This window comes from Arachis hypogaea, chromosome 16, assembly GCF_003086295.3.
Source record: "Arachis hypogaea cultivar Tifrunner chromosome 16, arahy.Tifrunner.gnm2.J5K5, whole genome shotgun sequence".
Taxonomy (NCBI): domain Eukaryota; kingdom Viridiplantae; phylum Streptophyta; class Magnoliopsida; order Fabales; family Fabaceae; genus Arachis; species Arachis hypogaea.
In genome coordinates, this window is record NC_092051.1 from 53,748,025 (window position 1) to 53,763,116 (window position 15,092).

General features: G+C 40.5%; 2 non-coding genes across 2 annotated transcripts; both read right to left on the minus strand.

Moving 5' to 3' along the window:
* Window positions 1-1,555: 1,555 nt before the first annotated feature.
* Window positions 1,556-1,663, minus strand: LOC112760653 (small nucleolar RNA R71). The gene has a single exon (XR_003181084.1). It is a non-coding gene; the product is annotated as a small nucleolar RNA R71 (small nucleolar RNA).
* Window positions 1,664-14,291: 12,628 nt separating this feature from the next.
* LOC112759867 (small nucleolar RNA R71) lies at window positions 14,292-14,395 on the minus strand. Its single transcript, XR_003180332.1, has one exon. It is a non-coding gene; the product is annotated as a small nucleolar RNA R71 (small nucleolar RNA).
* Window positions 14,396-15,092: the final 697 nt, after the last annotated feature.

A 15,092-nucleotide genomic window follows, 5' to 3' on the forward strand; every position in this document is an offset into this window, starting at 1 on the left:
TTCATAGCATTCTTGCATGCATCACATGTTTTGATCTAAAAATTTCATGCATTGCATCTTTTTAGTGTTTTTCTCTTGCATCATAAAAATTCAAAAATCAAAAAGATATCTTTTCCTTTTTCTCTCATCAAATTCGAAAATTGAGTTGACTTTTTCAAAAATTTTTAAAAATCAAATTGTTTCTCATAAGTCAAATCAAATTTTCAATTTGAAAATCTTATCTTTTTCAAAATCTTTTTCAAAAATCAAATCTTTTTTCAAAATTTTTGGTTATTTTCGAAAATTTCAAAAAAAAAGTATTTTTCAAAAATCTTTTTCTTATTTTTATATCAAATTTTCGAAAATAACATAATCAATTAATGTTTTGATTCAAAAATTTGAAGTTTGTTACTTGCTTGTTAAGAAAGATTCAAACTTTAAATTCTATAATCATATCTTGTGATTTCTTGTGAATCAAGTCATTAATTGAGATTTTAAAAATCAAATCTTTTTCAAAATTAGTTTCTAAAATATCTTCTTATCTTATCTTTTTCAAAAATATCTTTTCAAAATATCTTTTCTAACTTCCTAACTTCTTATCTTTTCAAAATTTGTTTCAACTAACTAACTAACTTTTTGATTGTTTCTTAACTTTTTCAAAACTACCTAACTAACTCTCTCTCTCTAATTTTCGAAAATATCTTCCCTCTTTTTCAAAATTTCTTTTTTAATTAACTAATTGTTTTTATTTTTATTTTTGATTTCAAAAAAAATTTCGAAAAAAATACTAAACATTTTTCAAAAACCATTTTCAAAAATCACTAACTCCTTTTCAAAAATAATTTTTGAAAATTCCCTCCTTCTCTCTCATCTTATTCTATTTATTTATTCATCTACTAACATCTCTTCCTCACATCATCACCAAATTCGAACCCCCTCCTCTATCTGTGTTCGAATTTCTTCTTCTTTTCTTCTACTAACAATAAGGATCCTCTTACTGTGACATAGAGGATTCCTCTTCTTTTCTTTTCTCTCCTCTTTCTTATGAGCAGGACAGAGAAAAAGGCATTCTTGTTGAAGCTGATCCAGAACCTGAAAGGACTCTGAAAAAAAATTAAGAGAAGCTAAATTACAATAATCCAGAGACAACTTGATTGAAAATTTCGAACAAGTAAAGGAGATGGCAGCCGAACCCAACAACAATGCAAGGAGAATGCTTGGTGACTTCACTGCACCTAATTCCAATTTACATGGAAGAAGCATCTCCATTCCTGCCATTGGAGCAAACAACTTTGAGCTGAAACCTCAGTTAGTTTCTCTGATGCAGCAGAACTGCAAGTTTCATGGACTTCCATCTGAAGATCCTTTTCAGTTCTTAACTGAATTCTTGCAGATATGTGATACTGTTAAGACTAATGGAGTAGATCCTGAAGTCTACAGGCTCATGCTTTTCCCTTTTGCTGTAAGAGACAGAGCTAGATTATGGTTGGATTCTCAACCCAAAGACAGCCTGAACTCTTGGGATAAGCTGGTCACGGCTTTCTTAGCCAAGTACTTTCCTCCTCAAAAGCTGAGCAAGCTTAGAGCTGATGTTCAAACCTTCAGACAGAAAGAAGGTGAATCCCTCTATGAAGCTTGGGAAAGATACAAATAGTTGACCAAAAAGTGTCCTTCTGACATGCTTTCAGAATGGACCATCCTGGATATATTCTATGATGGTTTATCTGAGCTATCAAAGATGTCACTGGACACTTCTGCAGGTGGATCCATTCACCTAAAGAAAACGCCTGCAGAAGCTCAAGAACTCATTGACATGGTTGCTAATAACCAGTTCATGTACACTTCTGAAAAAAATCCTGTGAATAATGGGACGCCTATGAAGAAGGGAGTTCTTGAAGTTGATACTCTGAATGCCATATTGGCTCAGAATAAAATATTGACTCAGCAAGTCAATATGATCTCTCAGAGTCTGCATGGAATGCAAGCTGCATCCAACAGTACTCAAGAGGCATCTTCTGAAGAAGAAGCCTATGATCCTGAGAACCCTGCAATAGCAGAGGTGAATTACTTAGGTGAACCTTATGGAAACACCTATAACTCAACATGGAGAAATCATCCAAATTTCTCATGGAAGGATCAAAAGCCCCAACAAGGCTTTAATAATGGTGGAAGAAACAGGTTTAGCAATAGCAAGCCTTTTCCATCATCAACTCAGCAACAGACAGAGAACTCTGAACAAAATGCTTCTAATTTAGCAAATCCAGTCTCTGATCTATCTAAGGCCACTGTAAGTTTCATGAATGAAACAAGATCTTCCATTAGAAATCTGGAAGCACAAGTGGGCCAGCTGAGTAAAAGGATCACTGAAATCCCTCCTAGTACTCTCCCAAGCAATACAGAAGAGAATCCAAAAGGAGAGTGCAAGGCCATTGACATAAGCGCCATGGCCGAACCTGTGGGGAGAGGAGAGGACGTGAATCCCAAGGAGGAAGACCTCCTGGGACGTCCAGTGGTCAATAAGGAGCTTCCCTCTGAGGAACCAAAGGACTCTGAGGCTCATCTAGCGACCATAGAGATTCCATTGAACCTCCTTATGCCCTTCATGAGCTCTGATGAGTATTCCTCTTCTGAAGAGAATGAGGATGTTACTGAAGAGCAAACTGCCAAGTTTCTTGGTGCAATCATGAAGCTGAATGCCAAATTATTTGGCATTGATACTTGGGAAGTTGAACCTCCCTTGTTCATCAATGAACTAAGTGATCTGGATCAACTGACATTGCCTCAGAAGAGACAGGATCCTGGAAAGTTCATAATACCCTGCACCATAGGCACCATGATCTTTAAGGCTCTGTGTGACCTTGGTTCAGGAATAAACCTCATGCCCCTCTCTGTAATAGAGAAACTGGGAATCTATGGGGTGCAAGCTGCTAAAATCTCATTAGAGATGGTAGACAGCTCAAGAAAACAGGCATATGGACAAGTAGAGGACGTGTTAGTAAAGGTTGAAGGCCTTTACATCCCTGCTGATTTCATAGTCCTGGATACTGGAAAGGAAGAGGATGAATCCATCATCCTAGGAAGACCTTTCCTGGCCACAGCAAGAGCTGTGATTGATGCTGACAGAGGTGAAATATTCCTTCAATGGAATGAGAAGTCCCTTGTGTTTAAAACTCAAGGATCTCCCTCTGCAACCATGGAGAGGAAGCAGAAAAAGCTTCTCTCCAAGCAGAGTCAACCCGAGCCCCCACAGTCAAACTCTAAGTTTGGTGTTGGGAGGCCACAACCAAACTCTAAGTTTGGTGTTGAACTCCCATATCCAAACTCTAAGTTTGGTGTTGGAGAGTCTCAACAAAGCTCTGCACATCTGTGAGGCTCCATGAGAGCCCACTGTCAAGCTATTGACATTAAAGAAGCGCTTGTTGGGAGGCAACCCAATGTTTATCTAATTCTTATCTTTATTGTTTTTCATGTTTTCTTAGGTTCATGATCATGTGGAGTCACAAAATAAATATAAAAATTGAAAACGGAATCAAAAACAGCAGAAGAAAAATTACACCCTGGAGGAGCATCTGTCTGGCGTTCAGCGCCTGAACAGAGCATGGTTCTGGCGCTGAACGCCCAAAATGGGCAGCTTCTGGGCGCTGAACGCCAGAACAAGCATGGTTCTGGCGTTCAACGCCAGAAATGGCACACAGATGGGCGTTGAACGCCCAAAATGGCCACCAACCTGGCGCTGAACGCCCAGATTTGAATACAAAGGCATTTTTACATGCCTAATGGGTGCAGGGATGTAAATCCTTGAACACCTCAGGATCTGTGGACCCCACAGGATCCATTCAGGATCTGTGGACCCCACAGGACCCACTCAGGATCTGTGGACCCCACAGGATCCCCACCTACCTCCACTCACTTCTTCTCACCACTCTCTTTCACATAACCCCATAAACACTCTTACCCAAAACCCTTCACCAATCACCTCAAACTCTCTTCCCCATCACCTCTTCACCACTCACATCCACCCACTCTTCTCCATAAACCTACCTCATAACTCCACCTACCTTCAAAATTCAAAACCAATTTCCCACCCAAACCCACCCATATGGCCGAACCTTAACCGCCCTCCCTTCCCTATATAAAGACCTCCATTCTTCATCAAATTCACACAACACACCCCTCTACACTCCTCTTGGCCGAAACCACATCTCCCTCTCCCTCTCCATATTTCTTCTTCTTCTTCTTCTATTCTTTTGTTTATTGCTCGAGGGCGAGCAATATTCTAAGTTTGGTGTGGTAAAAGCATAAGCTTTTTGTTTTTCCATTACCATTGATGGCACCCAAGACCGGAGAATCCTTTAGAAGAGGGAAAGGGAAGATAAAAGCTTCCACATCCGAGTCATGGGAGATGGAAAGGTTCATCTCCAAAGCCCATCAAGACCACTTCTATGATGTTGTGGCCAAGAAGAAGGTGATCCCTGAGGTCCCTTTCAAACTCAAAAGAAATATGTATCCGGAGATCCGACATGAAATTCAAAGAAGAGGTTGGGAAGTTCTAACAAATCCCATCCAACAAGTCGGCATCCTAATGGTTCAAGAGTTCTATGCCAATGCATGGATCACCAAGAACCATGATCAAAGTAAGAACCCGGATCCAAAGAACTATGTTACAATGGTTCGGGGGAAATACTTAGATTTTAGTCCGAAAAATGTGAGGTTGGCGTTCAATTTGCCATACATGGAAGAGAAAGCACGCCCCTACACAAGGAGAGTCAACTTTGATCAAAGGTTGGACCAAGTCCTTATGGACATATGTGTAGAAGGAGCTCAATGGAAGATTGACTCCAAAGGCAAGCCGGTTCAACTAAGAAGATTGGACCTCAAGCCTATAGCTAGAGGATGGTTGGAGTTTATTCAATGCTCAATCATTCCCACTAGCAACCGGTCTGAAGTTACTATAGACCGGGCCATCATGATCCATAGCATCATGATTGGAGAAGAGGTGGAAGTTCATGAGATTATACCTCAAGAACTCTACAAGGTGGCTGACAAGTCCTCCACCATGGCAAGGTTAGCCTTTCCTCACCTTATTTGCCACCTATACAATTCAGCTGGGATTGACATAGAGGGAGATATCCTCATTAAAGAGGAATAGCCCATCACTAAGAAAAATATGGAGCAAGCAAGAGAGCCCACTCATGGAGCTCAAGAGGCGTATGAAGCTCATCACCATGAGATCCCGGAAATGCCTCAAATGCACTTTCCTCCACAAAATTATTGGAAGCAAATCAACACCTCCCTAGGAGAATTGAGTTCCAATATGGGACAACTAAGGGTGGAACATCAAGAGCACTCCATCATGCTTCATGAGATAAGAGAAGATCAAAAAGCAATGAGGGAGGAGCAACAAAGACAAGGAAGAGACATAGAAGAGCTCAAGGACATAATTGGTTCTTCAAGAAGGAAACGCCACCATCACTAAGGTGGATTCATTCCTTGTTCTTGTTTCTTCTGTTTTTCGTTTCTATGTTATGTGCTTATCTATGTTTGTGTCTTCATTACATGATCATTAGTAGTTAGTAACTTTGTCTTAAAGTTATGAATGTCCTATGAATCCATCACCTCTCTTAAATGAAAAATGTTTTAATTCAAAAGAACAAGAAGTACATGAGTTTCAAATTTATCCTTGAACTTAGCTTAATTATATTGATGTGGTGACAATGCTTCTTGTTTTCTGAATGTATGCTTGAACAGTGCATATGTCTTTTGAAGTTGTTGTTTAAGAATGTTAAATATGTTGGCTCTTGAAAGAATGATGACTAGGAGACATGTTATTTGATAATCTGAAAAATCATAAAAACGATTTTTGAAGCAAGAAAAAGCAGCAAAGAACAAAGCTTGCAGAAAAAAAAAAAGGGGGGGGCGAAAAAAAAATAGAAAAAAAAATAATAATAAAGAAAAAGAAAAAGCAAGCAGAAAAAGCCAATAACCCTTAAAACCAAAAGGCAAGGGCAAATAAAAAAGGGATCCCAAGGCTTTGAGCATCAGTGGATAGGAGGGCCTAAAGGAATAAAATCCTGGTCTAAGCGGCTAAACCAAGCTGTCCCTATCCATGTGCTTGTGGCGTGTAGGTGTCAAGTGAAAACTTGAGACTGAGCGGTTAAAGTCAAGGTCCAAAGCAAAAGAAGAGTGTGCTTAAGAACCCTGGACACCTCTAATTGGGGACTTTAGCAAAGCTGAGTCACAATCTGAAAAGGTTCACCCAATTATGTGTCTGTGGCATTTATGTATCCGGTGGTAATACTGGAAAACAAAGTGCTTAGGGCCACGGCCAAGACTCATAAAGAAGCTGTGTTCAAGAATCATCATACTGAACTAGGAGAGTCAATAACACTATTCGAAATCTGAAGTTCCTATAGATGCCAATCATTCTGAACCTCAATGGATAAAGTGAGATGCCAAAACTATTCAAGAGGCAAAAAGCTATAAGTCCCGCTCATATGATTGCAGCTATGTTTCATTGATAGTTTGGAATTTATAGTATATTCTCTTCTTTTTATCCTATTTGATTTTCAGTTGCTTGGGGACAAGCAACAATTTAAGTTTGGTGTTGTGATGAGCGGATAATTTATACGCTTTTTGACAATGTTTTTAGTATGTTTTTAGTAGGATCTAGTTACTTTTAGGGATGTTTTTAATAGATTTTGTGTTAAATTCACATTTCTGGACTTTACTATGAGTTTGTGTGTTTTTCTGTGATTTCAGGTATTTTCTGGCTGAAATTGAGGGACTTGAGCAGAAATCAGATTCAGAGGTTGAAGAAGGACTGCTGATGCTGTTGGATTCTAACCTCCCTCCACTCAAAGTGGATTTTCTGGAGCTACAGAACTCGAAATGGCGCGCTTCCAATTGCGTTGGAAAGTGGACATCCAGGGATTTCCAGCAATATATAATAGTCCATACTTTGGCCAAGCATTGACGACGTAAACTAGCGTTCAACGCCAGCCTTCTGCCCAAATCTGGCGTCCAGCGCCAGAAAAGGATCCAAAACCAGAGTTGAACGCCCAAACTGGCACAAAAACTGGCGTTCAACTCTACAAATGGCCTCTGCACGTGCAACACTCAGGCTCAGCCCAAACACACACCAAGTGGGCCCCGGAAGTGGATTTATGCATCAATTACTTACTCATGTAAACCCTAGTAGCTAGTTTATTATAAATAGGACCTTTTACTATTGTATTAGGCATCTTTTGATCATCTTAGGATCTTAGGATCATCTTTGAACGCATTGTTCTTAGATCAAGGGGGCTGGCCATCTCGGCCATGCCTGGACCTTTCACTTATGTATTTTCAACGGTAGAGTTTCTGCACTCCATAGATTAAGGTGTGGAGCTCTGCTGTTCCTCAAAGATTAATGCAAAGTACTTCTGTTTTCTATTCAATTCATCTTATTTCACTTCTAAGATATCCATTCGCACCAAAGAACGTGATAAAGGTGATGATTATGTGTGACGCTCATCATCCTTCTCCCTTATGAACGCGTGCCTGACAAACACTTCTGTTCTACATGAAATAAGCTAGAATGAGTATCTCTTAGATCTCCTAACCAGAATCTTCATGGCGTAAGCTAGAATGATGGCGGCATTCAAGAGAATCCGGAAAGTCTAAACCTTGTCTGTGGTATTCCGAGTAGGATTCAATGATTGAATGACTGTGACGAGCTCCTAACTCGCGATTGCAGGGCGTTAGTGACACACGCAAAAGGATAGTAAATCCTATTCCAGCATGATTGAGAACCGACAGATGAATAGCCGTGCCGTGACAGGGTGCGTGAGCATATTATTCACTGAGAGGATAAGATGAAGCCATTGGCAAGGGTGATGCCTCCAGACGATTAGCCGTGCCGTGACAGGGCATTGGATCATTTTCCCGTGAGATGACCGAAAGTAGCCGTTGACAGTGGTGATGTATCACATAAAGCCAGCCATGGAAAGGAGTAAGACTGATTGGATGAAGATAGCAGGAAAGTAGAGGTTCAGAGGAACGAAAAGCATCTCCATTCGCTTATCTGAAATTTCTACCAATGATTTACATAAGTATCTCTATCCCTATTCTATTATTTATTATTCAAAAACATCTTCATTACTTTATATCTACCTGACTGAGATTTACAAGGTGACCATAGCTTGCTTCATACCAACAATCTCCGTGGGATTCGACCCTTACTCACGTAAGGTATTACTTGGACGACCCAGTGCACTTGCTGGTTAGTTGTATCGAAGTTGTGACAATTATGTATTGAGATCAGCGCACTAAGTTGCTCACGTTGCCAGGGATTGTTTGAGCCTGGACATCACAATTTCGTGCACCAAACTGGCAGACCGATCGTTCAAATTCCCTCACGGGATAGTAGAGGATTTGCTGGTAAAAGTGGGAGATTTCATATTTCCAGCAGATTTTGTGGTGCTGGACATGTAGGAGGACGCCAAGACCTCCATCATCTTGGAAAGGCCATTCTTGGCCACTGCTGGAGCTGTCATTGATGTTCAGAAGGATGACCTCACCCTGAGATTACAAAATGAAAAGATGACATTCAATGTGTTCAAGGCCATGAGTAACCCACTAGAACAATTGGGGGAATGCATGAGGTTAGATGCACTTGAGGATGAAGTGCAGGAGAATTTTGAAGAAGAAGAACCTGAAGAGGACGAGAAATTGGTGGAGGAAGAATCTGAATCAAGTGAAGAGGTGGCCACAGCAGAAATACATATACCAGATGCACCAAAGGAAGGGAACGACAAGTCAGAAGCACCCAAACTTGAACTCAAAGCACTGCCACCCACTCTCAAATATGCATATCTAGGAGAAAATGAAAACTACCCAGTGATCATAAATTCATCCCTCAGTCAAGATCAAGAGGACGAGCTACTCAAGGTGCTGCGGGAGCATAAGGATGCCATTAGATGGACCCTTGCTGACTTGAAGGGAATCAGTTCAGCCATATGCATGCATAAAATACTGTTGGAAGATGATGCTAAGCCATCCATTCAATCCCAAAGAAGGCTGAACCCAATCATGAAGGAAGTGGTACAGAAAGAGGTTATGAAGCTTTGGCAAGGAGGGGTCATATACCCAATTTCGGACAGCCCTTAGGTTAGCCCCATACATGTTGTGCCCAAGAAGGGAGGAATCACTGTAGTTACTAATGAGAAGAACGAACTCATACCTACAAGGACCGTCACAGGATGGCGGATGTGCATAGACTACAGAAAACTCAATGAGGCTACACGAAAAGACCATTTTCCCCTTCCATTCATGGATCAGATGTTGGAAAGACTTGCAGGGCACGCATATTATTGTTTCCTCGACGGTTATTCAGGATATAATCAAATAGTGGTTGATCCCAGAGACCAAGAGAAAACCTCATTTACTTGTCCGTATGGAGTGTTTGCCTATAGGCGCATGCCATTTGGGCTATGTAATGCACCTGCAACTTTCCAACGCTGCATGCTGTCTATCTTTTCGGATATGATAGAAAAATTCATTGAAGTTTTTATGGATGATTTCTCGGTATTCAGAGATTCCTTTCCTAGTTGCCTACATCACCTCGCCTTGGTATTGAAAAGATGCCAAGAGACCAATTTGGTCTTGAACTGGGAAAAATGCCACTTCATGGTGACAAGAGGAATAGTCCTTGGTCACAAGGTCTCTCACCAAGGCATTGAGGTTGATAGAGCTAAAGTAGAACTTATTGAAATACTATCCCCACCCAGTGATGTCAAGGCAATTAGGAGTTTTTTAGGGCATGCTGGTTTTTACAGAAGGTTCATTAAAGATTTTTCAAAGATAGCCAAGCCCTTAAGCAATCTCCTTGTATCTGATACACCATTTATCTTTGATGAAACATGCATGCTAGCATTTGCACATTTGAAAATGAGGTTATCCTCTGCTCCTATCATTTCCCCACCTGATTGGAACCTACCATTTGAATTGATGTGTGATGCATCTGATTTTGCAGTTGGGGCAGTGTTAGGACAAAGGAAAGATAACTTAGTTCGTGTGATATACTATGCTAGCAAAGTCCTTAATGAAACTCAAAGAAATTATACCACTACTAAAAAGGAGTTGATAGCAATAGTTTTTGCATTTGACAAATTTAGATCATACCTCATTGGTGCTAAAGTGATTGTCTTTACAGATCACACAACACTTAAATATTTGTTTGCAAGCAAGAATCAAAGCCAAGACTAATAAGGTGGATCTTACTGTTGCAGGAATTTGATATTGAAATCAGAGACAAGAAAGGAGTGGAGAACAAAGTGGCAGATCACCTATCCAGAATCCCTCATGATCAAGGTGGAGGAAATGATACAAATGTGAACGAGCTCTTCCCTGATGAGCAGTTGATGACAGTTCACAAAGCACCATGGTTTGCAGATATTGCAAATTTCAAGGCAACTGGGGCATTACCCCCAGGGATCAATAAGCATCAAAAAAGGAAGCTCATGAATGATGCAAAATACTTTGTCTGGGACGAGCCATATCTCTTCAAGAAATGTTCAGATGGAATCCTTAGAAGATGTGTTTCGGAAGAAGAAGGAAGAGAAGTCCTGTGGAATTGCCACGGTTCATGTTATGACGGGCACTTTGGAAGGGACAGAACTGCAGCAAAAGTGTTACAAAGCGGATTCTTTTGGCCCACCCTTTTCAAGGATGCCAAGGAACTAGTAAAAAGCTGCAATGAATGCCAAAGATCTGGAAACTTGCCCAAAAGAAACGCCATGCCACAAAATTTCATCTTGGAACTGGAACTGTTTGATGTGTGGGGAATAGATTTCATGGGACCATTCCCAACCTCATATGCAAACAAGTACATCCTGGTAGCAGTGGATTATGTTTCCAAGTGGGTAGAGGCTATTGCAACCCCAACTAATGATAACAAGGTAGTCATGAACTTCCTCAGGAAGAATATCTTTAGCCGGTTTGGAGTCCCAAGAGCCCTCATCAGTGATGGAGGGAGCCACTTTTGTAACAAACCATTAGAAGCTCTCCTCCTATGATATGGGGTAAAACACAAATTAGCCATACCTTACCATCCTCAAACAAGTGGGCAAACTGAGATATCCAACAGAGAGCTGAAGAGGATCCTGGAAAAGACTGTGGGTGCATCTAGAAAGGATTGGTCAAAGAAGCTGGATGATGCTTGATGCCAAGGCATCTTAAGCTAGTTTCACTAGCATTTTTCTGTTAGTTTTAGTTGTTTTATGCATTTTCTTGAGCTTAAAGTAACCAAGAATGGTTAAATGAATAACAAAGCAATGAACCATCCAAACAGTATGATTTTGATGCAAATTCCATGAGTTTTAGTTATATTACTTGAATGCTATGACTGGAAGATTTCTCATGAAATTTTGCAAGACTTTGATGCAATTGTTTGGATGATTTCAGGGAAGAAGAGGCTAGGCAAGGAAGCAACAAAATCAATAAAGGAAGCTTGAATATCACATGTGGAGTTTAAGTTCCAGTTTAAGCCTAAACTAGAGCTTAAACGCCAGAATCATGAAGGCTAAGAAATGCTGAAACTGAAGTTTAACCTCCAGTTTAACCTTAAACTGGAGGTTAAACGCCAGAATGAGAATTCCACTCAGGAAGCATTTCCACGTTTAACCTCCAGTTTAACCTTAAACTGGAGGTTAAACGCCAGAAATGGGAAATGCACCAGGGAGCCATTTCCACGTTTAAGCTCCAGTTTAACCTTAAACTGGAGCTTAAACGTGTTCGACCAAGTTTTCTCCTCCAGGGTTGCTTTCTCCATTTCCACGTTTAAGCTCCAGTTTAACCTTAAACTGGAGCTTAAACGTGTTCGACCTCCAGGATGGCTTTCTCTATTTCCACGTTTAAGCTCCAGTTTAACCTTAAACTGGAGCTTAAACGTGCTCGACCTCCAGGGCTGCCTTTCCTATCTCCACGTTTATGCTTCAGTTTAACCTTAAACTGAAGCTTAAACGTGTTCGACTACGTGACCCTCCAGGGCTGCCTTCTTCCATTTCCACGTTTAAGCTTCAGTTTAACCTTAAACTGAAGCTTAAACGTGCTTCCACAAAAGGCATCACTGGAAGTGTCTGGCGTTTAAGCTGCAGTTTAAGCTTAAACTGCAACTTAAACGCCACTATTAGAAAAGGTTTCTGGGCCAAAAATATTGCAGTTTAAGTTAGCATTTGAGCACAAACATTAACTTAAACTTACTCTGGTATGAAACCCAATTGAATATCATGGTTTATGGATTGGGCCTGAAGGATTGATGAGTCTGGAATTTCAATTTGTTGAGTCATGTGTCATTACTTGATTATCACTAAGTTGGCTCAATGAATGTTACAGAATTTGGATCAGCAGCCTCATCAAGATTATGGATCATAAACCCAAAGCAAAAGGAAAGCAGGGAGAGGCCTCAAAGCCCAAGAAACACAACAGAAGCTCAATGTAGAAAGTGTATAAATAGGATAGAATTTAAGTTAGTAAGGACTTTACTTTTGATTTTGGGAAAGTTTTCATACTTTTGTAATTGAATTCAGAGCTATGACTCACTAATCCCCCTTTCATTGGGTTAGGGAGCTCTATTGTAATTCAATGAATCAATAATAGTTTATCTTCTTCTTCAATCTTTTCTCTTGAATTTTGTTAGAAAGCTTCTCGATCTAATTCCATTGGGTAGTTGTCTAGGGAAAGAAACTACCCATAATTGGAATCCTTCGGAACCTTGGGAAAGGAATGGAGGATTCATGCTAGAGAAGCTTTCTCACAGTGAATTGGATTGGGGTTTGGATGGATATTGTGACATGTAATCCTACCAAATTGTGGTTCATGAAACTGTGTGGTATAATCAGTGATCGAGCATCATCTCTTCTTATGAACATTTAAACCAAGGGATTGGGAATTTATTTGTTTTTAGAGAGAATTGGTGAGCCAAGGAATTGGGATCCAATCATATAAGATTGCCAAGCAAAATTCAATGAACGCATTGGTTGAGGAAGAGATAAACATGTTTTGATTCGGAGATCTCAATATCTCCTATAACCCAATGAATTCCCCATCTCCGATTTCCACTTTCTCTTTACATTCTGCAACTCAATTCATGCAATCACCCCCATTCCCTTTTAATTTCAGCAATTTAGCTTCTGCTCTTTAATTCATGCAATTTAAGATTCCGCCATTTTAATTTCTTGCCATTTACGTTTCCCGCCAATTTTACATTCCGCAATTCTCATCTAATTCTTGATTCCGCTCAACTAGGCACACTTCTAATCCGAATTGCTCATTCAACCAATCCTTGTGGGATTCGACCTCACTCTATTGTGAGTTTTTACATGACGATAACCGGTGCACTTGCCGGAAGGAATTTTGCCGATCGTGCAATTTCCTAAATCGTGGCATAACTAGTTTATGCGCATCAAGTTTATGGCGCCGTTGCCGGGGATTAGTTTTCGATTGACAATTCTTCAATTGGAAGTTAACTAGATTGAGCAATTGTTCTTTTCTTTTTTAATTCAGTTCAAGTTACTTGTTGAATTTTAATTTCTGCACTCTGTTACATGCTTTCTTTCTTTATGCCTTTAAATTCAAGCAACTAACTCACTGACTCACTAACTGTTTGAATTAATTCCTCAACTGCTCTAACCATACTCTTCCATTAACCAAGAGTATTTCACTTGTTTGGTGCCTGTGCTGTGTCTTGTATGACAGGTAGGAGAGGAGAGACATCAACTCCTCCATATACCGAACCAGAGAGGACCCTTCATAGACTTAGAAGGGAAGCAAGAGGGAAGAGAGTACTGGGAGAAGAAGAATCTGAAGGAGAATCTGAGGACAATTTTGAGGAAGCTCTAGATCTCAACATGGAAAGAGAAGTTCATAACCATGGGAGAGCTGATGGAAACAATGCCATTCCCGAGAGGAGGGTTCTTGGTTCATACATAAACCCAACATCTGGGAATTGTGGTAGCAGCATTCAGAAACCACCCATTCAGGCCAACAATTTTGAGCTCAAACCACAGCTAATATCACTTGTGGAGAATCATTGTTCATTTGGTGGGAGTGCTAATGAAGACCCAAACCAACATCTCACAAAATTCCTGAGAATTTGCGACACTGTGAAGTCCAATGGAGTCCAGGAAGATGCCTATAAACTGCTTTTGTTCCCATTTTCACTTAGGGACAAGGAAGCTAAGTGGCTGGAATCATTCCCAAGGGGGAGCCTAACAACATGGGACGAGGTGGAAAGCAAGTTTCTGGCACGTTTCTACCCCCCACAAAAGGTCAATAGGCTTCGATCTGAGGTTCAGACTTTTAGACAACAAGATGGTGAAACTCTCTACGAAGCATGGGAGAGGTTCAAGGATTTGACAAGGAAATGCCCACCAGACATGTTCCATGACTGGGTGCAATTGCACATTTTCTATGATGGACTTTCTTATGAATCAAGGAAGGCTGTGGACCATTCATCAGGAGGTTCATTGAACAGGAAAAAGACTGTGGAAGAAGCCATTGAAGTGATTGAGATAGTGGCTGAGAATGAGTATTACTATGCCTCAGAGAGACACAACACTAAGGGAGTCATGGAGCTGAACCATGTTGATACAATTCTAGCCCAAAACAAGATGTTTGCCAAGCAACTAGCAGAGCTCACCAGGAAGTTAGAAACAAAGCAAGTGGCTGCAATACACACACAAGATCAAGAGGAAGAAAGCACTGAAGGAGGAGATTGGGAAGAGGCCAATTATGTAGGAAATCAACAAAGGCAACCATATGATCCACATTCCAACACTTACAACCCAGGCTGGAAAAACCACCCAAACTTTGGGTGGGGAAACCAGCAAAACCAACATAACAAGTCCACATACCAAAACTCCAACCAAAGATCATACCAAGCCACACAAAACACTTACTCCCAACCATCATATCATGGCCAAACTAATCAACCGACCCAACCTAATCCGAACCAACAATTTCAAGATCAATTAAACAGGATAGAAGGAAGGCTGGCAAACATGGGTCAGGACGTAAGTGAGTTGAAAAGCTTTAGGGATGAGGTGAGATCTACCTTAAGGGACCATGGTAAAAGA